Raw genomic sequence first — 18,213 nt, forward strand, 5'->3', positions numbered from 1 at the left:
TATTGAGATAAAAGAGGATTCCCCGTAATGATCACACTGAATAGAACAAATAAAGTAAAAGAAAGAGAAGTGTAAGTGGGAGTATAAACCAAAGGTGTATGAGAGGAAGCAAGAAAATGACAGGCAGAGTCAGAGTGGAATTATGGAAATGTAATATCCGGCTGATAAATCATGGTGACTGTCAGGTGCTCAGTCATCTGATAATGTGACAGACAGAAGGCTGATGGCTTCCTCTCCAGCCCACTGCTAATTATAGACAGACATAATGAACCCAGATCCACTGTGTATGTGTGTGATCAGACACGTGTGGCTGTAATCTCATATTTGTTTGCCCCTTATTTTCAGTAAATGTGGGCTTCAGTCTTTTAATGTGTGTGGAAAACCAAAATGATTTGTGCAGGTCTTGATATAATTAAATCAGTACTTTTATAAAGTTGGTCCCACCAAAATTCTGTCATGTCATTTTTAAACAAAATTGAACCGAAATGACTAGAAGTCAATCATTTTTACATACTAAAACACAAGCTGTTTAAAGACGTGTCATGATTATGCCTGACTGTGGTGTTGTTTTGAGATCTGAGCCTTAGGTTGGGGCTGTGCAGGCTGCTGAAACTTTCCTGGGCGGAGTCTGGCCGGCTCCTGCATGCACACCTGTGCCTGAATCTAACACATCAGGTGACACACACATCAGTGAATTGACAGATTGTCAACGTCCTCCGTGTGGTAATCAGGGCTCTCTTGTGGCTACCTGTGCTGAGGTATCGCGTTGAGTGATCCCTTTGTTCCTCAGCTTCCTCTGTGAAACCATATGAGATTGCTGTCAGTGGTTCAGCCCGGTCTGTTTTCCTCGTGTCAGTTCGCCTTCAAAACTTATCTGCTCGCTTACCCTCCGATGGTTCAGTTCCTCCTCACCACAGCCTACTGTGCATTACCTTGGAGAGGCTGGCAACCATCATACCGAGGCTAACAACCTACTTAATCATCTACTCCTGTGGTTACTTGTATGCTGAAGCTAACTGGATAAGCTGCCGCGTTGGCTGATACTCTTTTCTATTTATTGGCAGATTGTGCAGAACGCTGCCTACTCACCTACTGTTAACTCGGTTATTACTGCAGCCTGTGCTCCCCCTATAAACTACAAATTGTTTGCAACAAGGAATCATTTTTCAAAAGACATATTTTCTCTCAGTGGGGTGTCCTGGTAAAATGAACCGCAATGACTCACTGACATCTGGACTCTTTATGTGACCTAAACCAGCCCAATTATTGAAATTAACAATAACAAGCATTGCTCTGCTGTACACTGACTGAGAGTGAGACGTGTGTTCGCTAATGTAGTTGACAAAATGACCAAATTTTTTTTTTTTTTCAGATAAAATGGGGCAGACCACTTTTCATCAGACTGATCCTTATGTTTACGTTCAGGGAATGAACCGTTTGGCTGTTGATCTTCTTTAAAATAGTGGTTTCAAATCTTTTCCCTGAGGACTTGTTGAACATTTCGGTAACATTCTGACATTCTTCATGAGGGGAGTCAGATCTGAAGAAATCAGGGTTAGAAAAAAAAATGGTGGAAGACTTGCCCTTGTTATGATCCAGGAGCTAATGAGGATGCAGTTATTTTTCTGTCATAATGTCAAAAGAAGAGTTCTAATACACCTCACCTCTTAGATAATTCACATGAACTGTTTTCTGGTGCCCGGTCTCTGCAGAAAACATTTAATTAGCCTCCTAAGACCCAGCAATTATTTTTTGTCCTCTGTGGGGATATCATGGACAGATATCATGTTTGTTTTGCTAAAAATCAAGTTTTTTATTTTATATAAAGGTCTTAACTTCAATTTAATAAGATTTTTATAAAGGCACAGTGATTTAACCCTTTGAAAAAACAAATTCTATTTAATGTCCTTTGTAGTGGACGTCAGGACATACCAACTCCCTATTTTCTTAAAACCTCTGGGAGCAGAGGGATAAGCGAGGCGGAAAGGATTTTGCTTAGAATTGTGGAAGAAGAGTCCGATTCAGAGCTGTCAGAGGATGAGGTGGAGGAAGGCCAGAGAGAAGAAGAAGTTGAAAGTTCAGAGGAGGATACTGCAGCTATTGAGGAGCCTGAACCAGAAAAGAGTGATGAACCCCATAGTGTACTATGGATGAGGAGCAGTGTCTAAGCTAGGGTCTAAGCTGATATAGAGTTCAGAAAGGGAAATAAGAGCAGGTTTAGTTCACTCTGTTGATCACACACACAATTAGTTAAAAGATTAATTTGGCAAACTATTTACCTGTTTAATGATACAACTGCTAAACATGCTTCAAACATGTACCTCTCCTTTTTTTACAACTGTAGTTTCCACCCTGCTGTGGAAAACAGCAATTCTCGTGATGACACTGCTGCACACAATCATCATAACTGGAAGCCCTCCGACTACTTCCAGCAATACATCGATGACCAAGTTTTCAGAGAAATGTCAGAACACACAAACATCCCTGAGGTGTACATGACTGGAAGAAGTCTAAAGACCACCCCAGAGGAGCTGAAGACCTTTTTTTTGGCATGTTGATGTACATCCTAGGATCCGGATGTACTGGGCGACAAAGACAAGGGTCCCAGTTATAGCTAATGCAATGAGTCGAGACAGATTCTTCAAGATTTGGCAGTCCTTCAAGGTTACAAATTACCTTGATGTCTCTGATCAGGAGAAGAAGAGTAATCCCCTCTGGAAGGTGACACCTCTCCTAAACGGAGTGCAACAAGGCTGCATTAATCTGTCCAGGCCGAGAAAGGCCTGTATCGATGAGCAGATCATTCCGTTCACAGGCTGATGCCCCGAAAAATCTAATCCCTGCACAGTGCAAATTGCAGATGTCAAATGACACCAAAAAAATAAAAAAATCAAGGAAGAGGTCAATCTGAAATGGTTGTCAGAAAACCATCTGAGATTGCTGTGACTATGTGGCAAAATAATAAGGCAGCTTTGATGGCCTCCACCATCCATGGGCTAGAGCCCCAGGACAGCTGCATGAGATGGTCAAAAAAAAGAAGCATCATGTTGTTATACCAAGACCAGCAGTGGTAGCTGAATATAACAAAAGCATGGGTGGCATCGATTTGTGTGACCGCATGATCAGCTACTACCCAATGTCAAGCAGCACCGGAAAATGGACCATCCGTGCAACCCTTCATTTCCTTGACCTGGCTGCCACAAACAGCTGTCTCGAGTAGGTCAGACCACCAAGTCTCTGGAAAACCTGAGAAAGAAAGGCTGCAGTATTTTGATTTCAAGCTGATGCTGGCTGAGGAGATGATTGTTCAGGCACAAGGAGGTCAAACGGCTGACACTGTGGCCAGTGATGATGATTCAAGCGCTGATGATGAGTTCATTCCAACCAAAAAGAGGAGAACTGTTGAACCTCAGCCCAGTGACTTTTTAAAAAGATATGGTGCACTCCATTTGCCAAAGATGGTGGAGACAGAAAATGCATCAGAGATTGGTGCAAAGGCAAAACATTTGTCAAATGCATTAAGTGCAATGTGTTTCTATGTGTTTCAAGGGCCAAAAACTGTTTCCTGTTGTACCATTCGTAATCTGCTGTGATTTGACTTTTTGAGCTGTAAGTAGTTAATTTACTGTATGTTTGTAACTGTAAGTGAATGTTGAGTGTTCTTTCTGCTACTTTCATTACGTTTTGTACCAAGCTAGACCCAATGTCCACTACAAGGGACAGTTAATAAAGAATAAATGAACAATGTTTTTGAAAAAAAAATTATGCAAAGTATTTCTTTAAACCACAATACTTAAATTGTCATAAAAAACAAACAAAAAGCAAAAGATATTTTCCTCTGTGTCTCAGGTACAAATGTTAGATATTGGGAGATGGCAACATATCATTAGTCTGTTTTTGTAGCTCAAATTTAGCAAGAGGGTAACTGCATCCCATGAACAGCAAAATGTGTAACCTGTATTATGCATATTATTGTAACCAAACACATGCATATGGTAACATCTAGCTCTAATTATGTACTTTACACTTTAAACTTTGACTATTCACAACAGAATTAAAAGTAGAAAAAGGAGGAACTACCAGTGAGAGACAACTCAACAATGAATAGGACTCTTCAGTTAATCTCAGTTCAGTTTTATTTATATAGCGCCAAATAACAACAGATGTCATCTCAAGTCACTTCAAAGATTGAGTCCAGTTGAAGTCAATTACAATCCAGCTAATTGTACAACAATCAAATCCAATTAATCAAATTCCAAATTAGTCTAATTCATACAAAGCTAATTCAAGTAAAATTTCTTAGCTAAGGAAACCAACAGATTGTACCGAAACTTCTCTTCGGTCCAATCTCCCGTCCTGAGCGTGCCTGTGGCGACTGTGGAGAGAAACGACTCCCTTTTAACAGGAAGAAACCTCTGGCAGAACCAGACTCAGGAAGGATGGCCATCCGCCTCGACCAGCTAGGGTTTGAGAAGACAGAAAAGAGGGGACAACAAACAGCATAACACCAGGGCAGGGATACCTGCTGAGAAAGAGAAACGCAAGTTAATGACAACAATAATGTCATATGTATATGAGAGTAAAGAGAGCACAGTGAGGAAAGGTGGATTATGGGAGGTCCCCCAGCAGTCTAGGCCTACAGCAGCTTAACTGTAGGATTTTTCAGGGTCATCTGAGCCGTTCCTAACTATAAGCTTTATCAAAAAGGAAAGTTTTAAGCCTAATCTTAAAGTTAGAGAGGGTGTCTGCTTCCTGGTTACTGGCAGCTGGTTCCACAGAGAGGGTCCTGATAACTGAAGGCTCTGCCTCCAATTCTACTTTTAGAAACTCGTAAACCTGCAGTCTGAGAGCAAAGTGCTCTGTTAGGAAAATATCCAACTATGAGATCTTTAAGATATGATGGAGCTCGGCCATTAAGACCTTTATATGTGAGAAGAAGAATCTTAAATTCTATTCATTATTCATTATTCAATTTTTGACATGACTGTCACAAACAAAGATGTATCAAAACATGAAAATCCTGATGCAGCAACACATAAGCTGTGTCTCTGCTGGAAAAAGGAAAACATAGTCATCCAATTATTTAACCTTTATCGTAAAACAGCAACCCTTTGTTCTGTGTGACCTGTGTAAATATTCCATGTTGTGTTTGTTTTCTCTCACATTCTGTTTTATATCAGGCTGGAATAGTCTTGACTCCACAAAGAAAGTTTTAAAAAGCTGTTTGCTTCCAGGAATTGTATCTGCTTTAAATACTTATCTCATGACTTTCCTTATTAATATAGAGACATAAGAATGGAGGATGAAAAACTCCATGGCCCTGGGACAAAAAGAAATCCTGGAAATATAGAAAAAGTACAATCTAAGCAAAAGAAGGTGATTAAAGTGGGATTCGGAGTTCAATAAATCCCCCCACTTAGCATTAGGATCCAGGAGAAAGAAATCTTTAAACTACTTTAAGTTTTCTGCTTTTGTAGGATTTTCTTCTAATGCAAATAGCAGGATTGTCTTGCATAGTGATTTTTCCAGCACAGCGAGACAGAAATTCAGTTGGAGGCGTTAGCAGGCAACAGAGACAGAAGAGCTGAGGGAAAAAAAACAACGGCTGAGCTCTACAGCTTTTCAAGTTCATATATTATTAATAAGTAATTAAAAGAGCTGAGGAAGACAGAAGAAGCCCACTGAACTTGGCAGCTCGCATATAACGGCTCATCCCATTTAATCTTTGTCTTTAACCATGCAGGGTTACCGTAACCTGAACTTCTAGAAAGGAACTGTTGTTAAGAAACATTAAAACAGTATATCAGTTTCTATCATTGGTAACTCTTTTAAAACTGGATAAATGCTTTCATACTTTACTTTTTCATTCACTTTAGAAAGTGCCATACCTGTATTTCTGATATATAGACTACTTACAAAAATTGTACAAATACTATGATCATGATATTAAGTTTTTCCCTCGGTCTTATTGTTTGACCTCCACAGTGCCAGTACTTTGTCGGTGAGAACGTAACAAAGACCAACACTGAGATGATACCGCGGTATGCCATTAGTACTGTTTTTTTCATTGCGTGACTTGCACTGGCTAAATTGAACAGCGTTTTTTCTTTTCTGAAAATAAGCTTTTCATGTTTAACCCAAACAGACGCGTACAGAGAGCTTGCTTTACTTTTGGCTGGATGAGATTCTGTGGGTACCATAACTTTGCAGTCTTCCACAGCAAAGGAACCTTCTCCATAGCAAACTGCATGGCACATGAAATCTAAAGACTGTCTTATCCTGCTGTGCTTGAACTGGATGAAGTGAGCTGATGATAATTTTTTGGACAGATTCAGTTATGTCGGTGTCACTGAAACATTGTTATCAGGAGGTTATTTTCACTGAAATTCAGTTTTTAATAGTCAAAAGCAAAATGTCAGCTTATACCAAAGTGTTCTCAATCTTGCTCTCTGGAGAATAGGAATGCAAATTGCCTGAATGTCTCCTATCCATATAGGCAAAATTTGATCTGTCGGGCCTACAGTTGAGGTGACGCTTCTGAATTAATACAGAGAAACAACTCAAAATGTTACTGGTTGCTTGAAATCGAAGTGCATTTAGCAAAAGACAGGTCGACCTCCTGCACCATTCAGAGATATACTGAGTAACACACATTACTGTTTAACCATATTATGCCTGATCCAAGAAATAATAGACAGAAAATTCTAATTATTTTTAATGTGAAGTCTTTATTTTGCCCTTTAACGAAAAAAAAAAGAAGTTTTTATCATATGGTGATGCAACAGGTCTCAGAAATGTATGTATCGAATATGATACCCACAGCATTATAAGGTTAAGGGGGGACTACACCGCTAGCCATATATCTTAAAAACTTGCCCTCTGTTTGAATTACATGGCCTCCTAACTTTGCAGAGGCCCTTAAACCGGCTGTGTTGGGATGGAGACCTTAATACAACAGCAAAAGAAGACAATATCCCCATTCAGTGCCATGGTTGAGGCAGACGAAAAACACTGAGCAACTGAAAAACATGCAGGACCTGATTTAGAGGTGTAGAATTCGGTTAGATTCTGCGTGCTTAGCATAAAATGTTAACCTTTTTCTAGATTTAAAGGTTACACCATACTTGAACTGATCTGCTGATGTTGCTATTGTAGCTCTGTAATAAGGAAAGACAACTCAGTTATTAATAGAATTCATACGTTGCATTGGCAAGAAAGAGCATTTTCTCTAGTTTCAGCCTCTAACATACACATTCACATGCCATGTGTTCTCTTCATCCAGCTCTTATTAGCGCTCTGCTCTGGCTACAAGAACAATAACTTCACAACTTTTAAAGAAATGATCAGCATCAGTAGAAACTTCATTCTACGCACAATTTCTCCCCATAACCTCAGTCTCCCTCAACCCTACTCTCCCTTAGGGCAAACATTTTGCTGACCAAGACTCAGCCAGCCATCAAGAGCTACAATTTTCTCTTTATCCACAGTTCACTTTATGTCAAGTCCACTCTTATGGGGGCCAATAAACTTTGGCGCTCTCATTTTATGTCCAGCGAGGAAAGCTTTGAGTCGGTAGAAATTTTCTTCCACACTGGTATTGTGTTCTTTTTTTCCTCCTCTTAAACTGATTTCTGCAATAGTTCAGTGTCATGGCTCTTCTCTCTGATGTTTGTCTGTATGAGATTGTCCACAAATCTGGGTTTGGCAAAAGGCTACAGAGGAAAAACAACTTTGAATCATCTGTTGAATTAAAAAATACACACTCTCCTTGAGAAACCAGGGAGTATTGATGTGAAAGTTAACATTTAACATTTCATGTTGTTTTGCAGCCTGAAATTGATTTAGTTTAAAAGTTTGAGATATAATGAGAGTAATTCAATATATGTTACCAAGTAAAGGCTATAAGATAGCTCACTACAGCATTTATTGACAGAGGCTGCAGGAAAGATTGGTACAATATGTTCTTAATGTTTCTCAACACAGAAACAAAGGGTCTCTCCCAGATCAATGCATGTTGAAGCACCAGTTTTTTGGGGGTTTTGTTTCTTAACCACCATGTTTTATCTGTCATTTTGGCAAAAAAAGGTTTTATGAACAAAAAGACAGTGTGGGATCATTATGTTAATTACAGTTTAAACAATATTCCATATACAGCTCTCAAGATGTCTCAGGATGTCTCAGGCCAAGTCTGTAGAGAACCATGTTTTCCTTGCAAAGCATTGAACAGCTACAACAGATGGGCGGAAAAAATGTCAAACAGAATATCAATGATTAAACATGTCAGAGGGCACGTGACAGGAAGGAAGATCTAACGCTATCATCCTGCTTACCCCAGCTTCCAGGGACGAGTTCTGAAATATGTTTGTCAGTTAAGGCTTGCTGGGCAACAAGCTATCTGGAAATAATTGTTGTGTATGCAATATTTGAGTGAGTGTGTTAGAACCAGTTTAAACATGTTTCTGTAAAGTCAGCCCAGATCATTCGGAAAGCTGCTAGCTCTCTGTAGATAAATGTCTTTACTTTGCACTGAAATATTTGAGCTTCCTTTCATCACCCCTTAGATTTTCCACCACTCTCATCCAGCATCTACACTCCCTGCCATCCTAGGTTATGGAGTGTAGGATGGGAGATCTTTGGGGAGGGAGGAGAGAGTAATGGTGGACCATTTCCTGACAAGCTGAGAGACAAGGTAAAGAGGAAGACAAAGCCAGAGGAGAGGGAGATGAATTTACAAATAAGTGAAGCAAAAAAGAAGAGCAAAAATAAACAGAGATTTATGGAACTGTCTATCACAGTCTACACCTGAAGCCCAGAGGAGATTTTGTAAGAGTTCTGAAAGCAGGTGGAAACTGTCTTTATTCTGATGCACACAGGCATGATAAGAAAGACCAATTAATGCTGAAAAAGTTCAAAGCTGACTTGGAGGTTGAAGGAAATATATTTCCCACTCATTATAGACTATACACCAATAAATGTCTTCTTTTACATGCCATATTTCAACAAAATGAGGCTGAGGCCTTTATTTATTTCTTACCAGGCCTGTATTAGCCTAAAGCCCCTGGCTGCTGTGAGGCGATGCCGCCTAAAGAAAGATACCCAAAATAAGTAAGAATAGCTCCATAATTATAAGGTCTGTACTTACATAACCTTGGTCTCAATCTTTAGATAAAACCCCAAATAATGTATTCCAAGTGAAGGAATCATTGCTATTCTTGAGTTAGTTATTATGAACCAAAGCAGAGCTTAAAATTTTTGTCCTCACCTGAAATTAATTTTAGAACAGACAGTTGAAAAGACAATGAAACCAAAGGTCCCATGCACAGAAATGGCACTGGATTAATTAAACACACGAAATTAGATAGAAATTTCTCAAAACTGGCAAAAAGGGATTTTTTTTTGTCCTTAAATGGAATATTTTTAGTATTGCACATAGAAGCAAATGAATCAAACCTAAACTATTTATAAGGGGAAGTAGGAAAAAGCAGACATGTTCTCAATATAAATCTAACAAAAATAGAAAATAAAACTTTCTGCAAAATATCAGATATAAATTGAAAACAAATTATTAGAAGAATTATTAGAAGAAAGCCAATATATATATAATTGAATGTGTTGAGCAATGTGAAAAACAGTCAGTATCCAGTAATAAGAAAAGTAACAATGTGCAAAAATGTAAAAAAAACATCCATGTCATTCACACACATAATCCAAAAAGTGAAAAGCAAAGACAAAAGTCAGGATGAAAACAGTGTCCTTGAGGTATGCACTTGAACTGCATTCTCTTTCACCTTTCGCTCTGTATCGCAGTTCCCAGATGAGGTGACGCACCTTGGTGTCTTCACCTTTTGCCCTGATCTTTGAACACAGCACAGACCCTCTGTTGGTCAGTTGCCGTTTCCCCAAGTACATGTGAAAATGTGCGACCGACTGATTGGTATTCTTCAGCAACTCTGTCATCAGAAGCTCCCTAAAACGTTCCTGCATCACTGGAGTCTCTGACCGTCCAACGGCCAAGAGTGTGAACAGGTTGTATGGACTGTCAATGAATTTGTGGAGTAAATACCATCTTATTGTTTACCTTTAAAAAGATTAGTACTCTATCAATGAAAATAAGTTTTGTTTTGGTGTTGTCCGAGTAAAAAACAGTTATCACTGTTATTGTGATAATTCACTGCTAATCTCTGCATAGTCTTGCACACAAATCTAATACTCATCTCTGCTTTCATGTGCATATCAGCAAATTTAGCCTTTTTCCCCCTCTTGAAACCAAGAAACTCATTCTCCCAAAGAACCAGGTACTCCTTGTTGGAACTTGCTTGTCCCATAATTCTGTTGTTTTACTCTGTTTAGCTGTTTCCTGTCACTGTTGTTTTTTTTATCCCCCTTAAAACTCATCTTTGTTTGCATATGATTGCCAGCTGCATTGGTTTTTTTGCTCTGTATCTATACCTGCCTGACTACCCCTTCTCTTTCTCTGTCGTGATAGCACTTTGCTCAACTTTAAGTTTAACTGAAGGTTGTTTATTTTTTTGTTAAGATAAGAACAATATATATGTATGTATATAGAGAGGAGGGAAAAACAGGAAAGAACACAGGAAGACGAAAAAATGTTTTATGTCCCACTTAGCTATATTTTCTGTGTAGTTAATAGACAAGCTAAGGAAGTGTAATCAATTCAGGAAAAGAAATGGAAAAAGACGTGAATAATTTGCATTTGCCATCCTGAGCCTTCACTCCAAACAAATGTCTAGACTCAGGTGGAGGGATTTGGAAAGTACAATCACAAGAAAACAAGGAAGAGATTATAGAGATGGAGTGATGGAAAAGACTGATGAAAAAGACCGTCCTTTCCACTTGAATGAACAGCTCTTTTGCTTGTCAACAAAACATGACCATTAACTGGCTTAAATGATGCTTAAAGGGCCCCCACCACAAACCACACACTCATGAATGAGTCAGGGCAGTCACACAGAAACACATGCACACACATACCCCAATTTCCTAGGAATGGTAATTGTTAAGAATTCCGGTTCCATTATCAATATCGCTTATCAGTTCGGTTCCTTATCGGCTCTCTTATTGATTCTCATCCAGTTATATATAGTACAAATGGTTTTGGTTGCAGTAACACTTTCATTTCAAGTATACACCAACATTTTATCTATTTTCTCCTCTATCATTTTACTTTTCCCTGCCTCGATGAAAGGGGTAGCTGCAGGGATGCAGGAGCCTGCCTCACTGTTGCAGTCCTCGTCAACTAAATGTTAATATCAGATGCAAATTATTCATACAGTATGTCGCTAACATTATCACAATCAACAGGACCTGGAATTTTTACATTACACAGCTCTCAAGTTTTGAATGCAGGCAAGAGTGACATCTTCCGTGAGAAATACAATGTGTGGCGGGAGCGTGTGACAAAAGACAGAAAAGCGTGACTGTCACGCTCAATGCGTGAGCCTTGACAGTCCTGCGTTACCTGGGACTTTTGAGACGGAAGACGCTGTGCTACAAGCCATCGTTTAGCAGTGTGTCAAAGACTTTACATTCGTGCAAAGTACTTGCATGCTGTGTGGTCAAATGTTTCAGCATGTTGGAGGTATTTCCCCCCTTTGATGTGATCAATGCTTTGCACGTGTTGCAACTGGCCCTTGTATTGTCCTTTTTGTTGAAATATAAGCAAACTTTGGAGCGCTTCTACCTCTACGTCATGTTGGAAACATTCTGAGCCCTGTGTGCATTCTGTGTGCACATGACATCATCGCGTAAATGCGTCAGACGTTAGCAGAACCTATAACCGGGATCGTTTGGCAGGCGGATTAACAAGTCCACAGAATTAAACTACTGGGAGATCTCTCCGAGAAACGGTTCTCGATTCCCATTCGTCCTGACACAGGCCTGACAATCATAAGCGAGATTCTGCATAATAATATATATATTTTTTTTATTGTATTATGAATTTTAGATTCAGGTTTTATTGGATGTCTCATCTCATCATGTTCAGTCACAGAATTCTTGTCTCAGATTACATTTAAAGTATATTCAGAGTTGATTTGAGATGTGATTTAGGTTGTCAATCTCCAGATGCATCAAAGTTTGACTGGTCAGACTGCTTATTCCCCAGATGATTGAAAACACATTAAATTAATAATATGGTATCTCTTTGGTTAAAAGAAAAATACTCTGCATACCTGAATGAATGACAGGTGGGTTGGATGAGACACACAAAAAAACAATAAATAAAAAAAACACCTCTTTGGTGCAACATATTGAGATAAAGATAAAATGAAAAAAATCAATGAGTGGAGTCAGTTCATCAGTGAATAAGGGGTGTTAACAAGGCGGGGCTATGACAAAAAGATACAAGCTTTTACAGCAAAGCAATTTAATGTCATGAGGTGAGATCATCAACCAGATACATGCAAGTGCACATTCCTTGGAGATTATTTTATAAAATGAGCACCAGCTGCAGTTTCCCTTTGAAAACTCTATGTTAGGAACTTTTGTGTTATATTATGTCTGAAATGCGAGCCCCACAGCTATTCTATGGTTTTTCCAGAGCAAAGTGAAAGCAGCCATCACAGTTGTTATCCCACCTGGTCAATTTTGCCTTCATCTTGACATACACACAGTGATCCGAAAGTAATAATGTAAAGAAAAATTAAATGTTTCATGTCATGAGTTTTCCTGACATTAACAATTTAGCCTTTAACTTTGTTAAACAACATTTATGGTTACAGAAAATAAAACAACAATAAAAGCACAAAGCGCTTTTGATGTAATTTCCATAATACTTCTGTCTCCTGAAAGAAGGAGATGTTCTTCCTCTGTTCTCTGTAAATGGACAAACACTTCATTCAAAACCTTTAGCGATGGTAAAAACTGGTTCTATATTTTAATTAGTCATGTTTTGATTAACCAGTGCATATGAACAGGTTTCTGTGCAACATCATCACACAGGCACACGTGCAACAAAGGAGCAGAAAGCAACACTCAGATCAGTTTGTTTGCCATAGTTGAGCTCCTGAACAGAGATGACATGGCTGTAAACTTTACCAGTTGCCTAAAGAATGACATGAATATATGCATCCAAGGATTCGCTTGCTTGTAGGTTTTCATTCGTAAAAAATGACATTCCTAATGAAGTGTATCATACTCACTAACAAATAGGAAGGCTAGCTTAGTCTGAGACAGTGCCAGACATGGATTGTATTGCTTGGACTGCACTGTTTGTATCAATAAATCCTTCATCATGGAGAACATGACATTTTTTCTATACTCTGTATAGAAACAAATTATTCATGAATCAAATATGGTGAGAAATTGGGTTATGGACATGATTTCTTTCAATGAGGTGTTGAGATGTCTTGTAGAGTAGGTGATGATCACATGATTACATAGAAAGCCGAGTCAAATTAACGTTAGTGCCATACCAACAGAAACACAAATTTGGCAGGATCATTCAGAAACAGTCAGTTTACATTTTCCACAAGTCTATATGAAACATGTGAACTGTTAAAATAGTGTTTTATGACTAAGTTTTTTAATTATTGAGTCTACAAGAATCATAAAATACAAATAAAACATTTATTTAAGAAGTTTATTACAATCCAGAGCATCAACAGCAGCAGCAGCAATAGTGCAGCTGGAATTTTGATCTGCTTGTGAGTCTATGTTACTGTGATCACGCAGATACTGTATGGAGCTAACAATGAAATCAAGAAGAAGGTTAAATATGTATGGTATCATGACAGGTGTTATGTCATTTCAAGATTAAATGGTTCCATTCCACAGTGTGCTAAAACATTAACTCCAGCTCTATGTTCATGGAATATCCGTTTAGGGAATTTCCTTTTTAAAAAAAATCCTTTACTTAGAAAGGCTTACATTGTCACCAACATGGACAGCACTTTCTCCATGCATTGCCCTGATAATTCAATCACCTGAGACATCTACTGCCATATTAACATTAGCACATAAAGCTAACTTTAACATTAGTTCCATAGCTATGCTAGCTAAACCATTAGCTTACTGATAGGCTGATTTAAACTGATCATTTTAATGTTAGCAATATCATGTTTCCCTATAGAGATGAGAATTTATATAGTTGTACATGTTGTTTTGTAGGTAATTTTCCCTCCTAACTCAAATCAATACTGAGAACATTCATGATTGGAACAAAACAAATGTGAACTGTTAAACTAGTTTTCTTTTTTCTTTTTAGTTTGGAACTAAAAGGAGACACAACGACTGATGGGTTTTCTTGCTATTCAGCTACATATTAAAATGATGAACTGTTGTCAGATCAACTATGTCAATCATAATATTATACTTTTCTTGTTGCATCTATGAAATAAAATGCAATAATTTAAATAATACAGTTTGATGCATGCAAACGCAAGACTTGTCGTGTGACAGACCCTTCTACAGCATACAGTAAATCATAATTTTTCAAAGGACGTGACAAAAAAAGAAAGTAATTGATTCCCTGGAATGTGGTAAAAGCAGTGCTTTTATAAAGGTTTTGCATTTATATCAAATAAACAAACAGGAGAAATTGACAGAAAAGTTTGGTGCTGGGTCTTCGCAAGTCCTGTTATCTGGTTGAGCACCATTTTTCCATAACATATTCAGTCCTCTTATGCTGTTTCAATGTCATTTTACACTGCAATTTTCAGTTATCTGAAATCAAAGTTTGGCATTCATGAGAAATGAAGTGAAACCTTTGGTTGTCAGAAAACAGCGGCTACACCTTACATTTGGAAACTGACATGAATATGAAATGGATATTCGGGTCTGTAAAACCTGTCCCAGTATCACTTCTGACTGTGCTTTAGGGAAAGAAAAAACATACTGATAAAATCACAAAGCAACAAGACGGAGTCAAATTAAACGAAACATCTGTTTCCCCACTCATTCTGTCAAATTGTTCCTTAAACTTGCCACCTGGTCTTTTTGAGTTACTAAAACAAAATCACTGTAAACGAGGGTCATGTTGCAGATTCATTGCCGCAGTCTATGTTATACAGTACGACCCACCTTTGTAACTCTATTTGGAATGAGAATATTTCGAGGTGAAGGTCATTGGGTTTTTTTTCACCCCTTTTCATCTCTTTCCTCCTGTCTTGTCCAAACCACTTGTTAATCTTATTTTCCTGGGAATCAGTGAACAGGAACAGGTGGCGAATGTTACTGCTGTGCTCAGTGTATGTTCCATCGTGCCAGAACCACTGTCCTTCATCCTTTCCTCCCCTTTCACCTCTTCTTTTATTAGCCACTATCCTCTCTCCATTTTTTCCTCTCATCCGTTTTCTGTGAAGCTTCCCTTTACTGTCACCAGTTCGACTGAGAAAATGTCTTATTCTGCCCTTTCTTCACCATCTTTCCCTTTTCCTGCTCCATCATCTTCTTTTCCACTCTACTTACCTTCTCTTTTCTCTTCTGTCACTTGAATCTTTTGTGTGTGTTTCCACAGAGTGAAATAACAATCTAATAACATCTCCAATTCACCTTTTGGGCTGGTTTATGTGTGTGAAATGTCTGGTAGTGACATAGTTGCTGACCTAAGGCTAATATAAGAAGAAAATACATCCCTCTGTCTTGTCTTAGTCTGCTTCACTGTTCCACTTGTGTGCACACACCCCCCCCCCCCCCCCCCAGTAATTCTTTTTTACTGTTTTAGTGTCTTAATGAAATGGTTTTCAGACACATTGGATAAATATATTTTGTTTTTAGTTTACTTTAATTGTTTGAAAAGGATTTACAATATGATAATGGTCAATGTTGATATGCTGTTTGTATGTGTTTGGCCAAAAATATATTGTCCCTTGGTACTTTTTTTATATAGCTACTTATCGAACAACTATTACAACTGTGTAGGAGACTTATCTTAACCCCCTAGAGCCAATGATCCAAAGAAGAATGCTGCTAACACATGACAACATATTGCTCAACTTATTGGACAAGTGTCTTGAGTTTGAGGCTTCTTTAACTCCACTGAAACAAAAAAACATGTACAAAAGGATGTCCTTTCCTCAGCAACAACTTGGGATTAATAAAGAATGATTTAATTAATACCATAAAAAAACTGCAAATAATATATTACATATATATCTTGTGGACTAAGCTGCAGTACTTGTGTGTGTGTGTGTGTGTTTTAACATTGTTTTAATTGTTTTTAGAGCTGCTGACTGCAAACACTTAGTTAATTTGCAACCTTTTCTGGAGACAGTATGACAGCTAGGCGCAAGTGTGACTTAAATGTGTTTTTTTAGCCAATTTTTTTCATTTGTGTGAGATACTGGTGGACTTGTGTAAGCCTGTCTTACAGTTATCATGACAACACAGTGAGGACAAATTAAAACTATTGAGGTCATCTAGCCTACCTGTCTGTTTAGCGAGCAGCTTCCTGTCGGTGGTCCTTCGCTTTAACCTTTGAGCTATGGGGAATTTTTTAAAAGAAATGATCATTCAGAAGAGTGACACAGCAGTGATAAATTAAAGCTGCAGCAGGCAAAGATCTTTGAAACCAGAAGATATTTGAAAACAAAGCCTGTCTCCTGCAGCTCGCTACTGTCTTCTCTGTTCTAAGTCATTTTCTATTCACAGTGTGAGTCCACATGGACGTGCTCATGCTCGCATGCACACAGAGTTGAGCAGAGGTACCTGTTAGCAGCACTGTGACAAAAACAGTCTCATTATGGTACAATCACATTACATATTGGAACCATCATAGAAATTATTATCATGTTATCTTGAGATACTATAGAGTGTTAGACCAATAGTGTGGATCAACTTTATGACAGTCTTGATGTAAACGTGAGGTCAATTATATTAGCCACAGCTGGAGCAGAGCTTTCACCAGTGGTTAACAGAATGCTGTACTATCAGCAACAACACAGGCACTCATGACTTTCAGATTGCAACAAATCGCTACAATATATTTAGGAACATGGCAGTAGAGACTTTACCTGTCCAGAAGAAGTTTGCACCAGCTCAGAATCCAGCTTTCAATCCAGTGTTTGCCAGTATTCTCCATGACATGATATTTTATTTAATGATGTCAAACTCTCTTTTTGCCTCTTGATTGACAATTCTTTTTTTCTTCTCTGACAATATTTTCCATTTCACCAGTTCTAGCCAATGCTGGGATTGTAACTTTCCAGGTACTCCCCCCATTACATCCGGCTCTCAACTCTCACACATGTATGCGCATCTGTCTTTGTAGAGCAGGCAATAGCAGCGCCTGTGGCTGAAAAGGCCTGTGATGAGACACCCATCACAATGAGAAAATTTCATAGCTCCCAACTGAAACTTTTCTTTGTCACAACAGTCAAAACTTACAGCAAAGCGTAGACTTTTATAATGGCTCTTTCTGACAATGTTAACTGCACCCAGTGCTTTGATTAAACAATTTTGCAGGTTTAATTTTTCTTATTAATGCAGGATGATAAAATGGATCACACTGTCACTGTCACTGTTTTTTTGTTTTTTTTTGGGGGGGGGGCGGACTAACCTTAAGCCCAAAACGCATTGCGTGAGTATTGGTTGTCCTAGATCAAAGATGGCCCGTGTCAAGGAATTGTGGGGATATCTTCTTTGATTTTGATCAAAAGTGATAGTCTTAGATCAGACAGTGAGAGATGTTCAAAAACCACTGTTGACATGATCTTGCAATCGTAGTTGGCCAGTGAAAAATTTCTGACAGTGCTGGATTTAGGTGGATCACCCTGTTGTGGGTCTGGTGCTAATCAACCAATACGAGCACAGTCTGCAGTGATGTGACGCTTGCGCCACTGTGTAGGAACCAAAACAAACCTGGTAGATAGAAGCCAAATGAGCTAAATGTGACTCATGGAATTCAAACTAAGAAGTCTGTTTTGGGTTTTTTTTTTTTTGCCAACAGAAGTCTTGTCTGTATGATGTGTACTTAGGCTCAAGCCATAACCACACAAAGAAAAATACCGTCAAGAAGGAAATAGAGGACGAATTAAAACTCCACAACAGTCCGTTAGGTCACAAAATTTACTTTACATTGGCTTAGAATCTCTGTTGCTCTTCACAATCACAGCCTGCTATGATTTAGCGGGTATCTTTGTACACCCTGGTCACATCAGACAGGGTGTTGTAGCTAACATGATACAGTTGAGCTTTAAGCATGCTCCATGTGCTGTGCAATTTTAGTTTCTTATTTTGATCCATTAGTTCCAAGAA

This window comes from Leuresthes tenuis, unplaced genomic scaffold (assembly GCF_036924035.1).
Source record: "Leuresthes tenuis unplaced genomic scaffold, fLeuTen1.0.hap1 SCAF_11, whole genome shotgun sequence".
In the NCBI taxonomy this organism is placed as follows: Eukaryota; Metazoa; Chordata; class Actinopteri; order Atheriniformes; family Atherinopsidae; genus Leuresthes; species Leuresthes tenuis.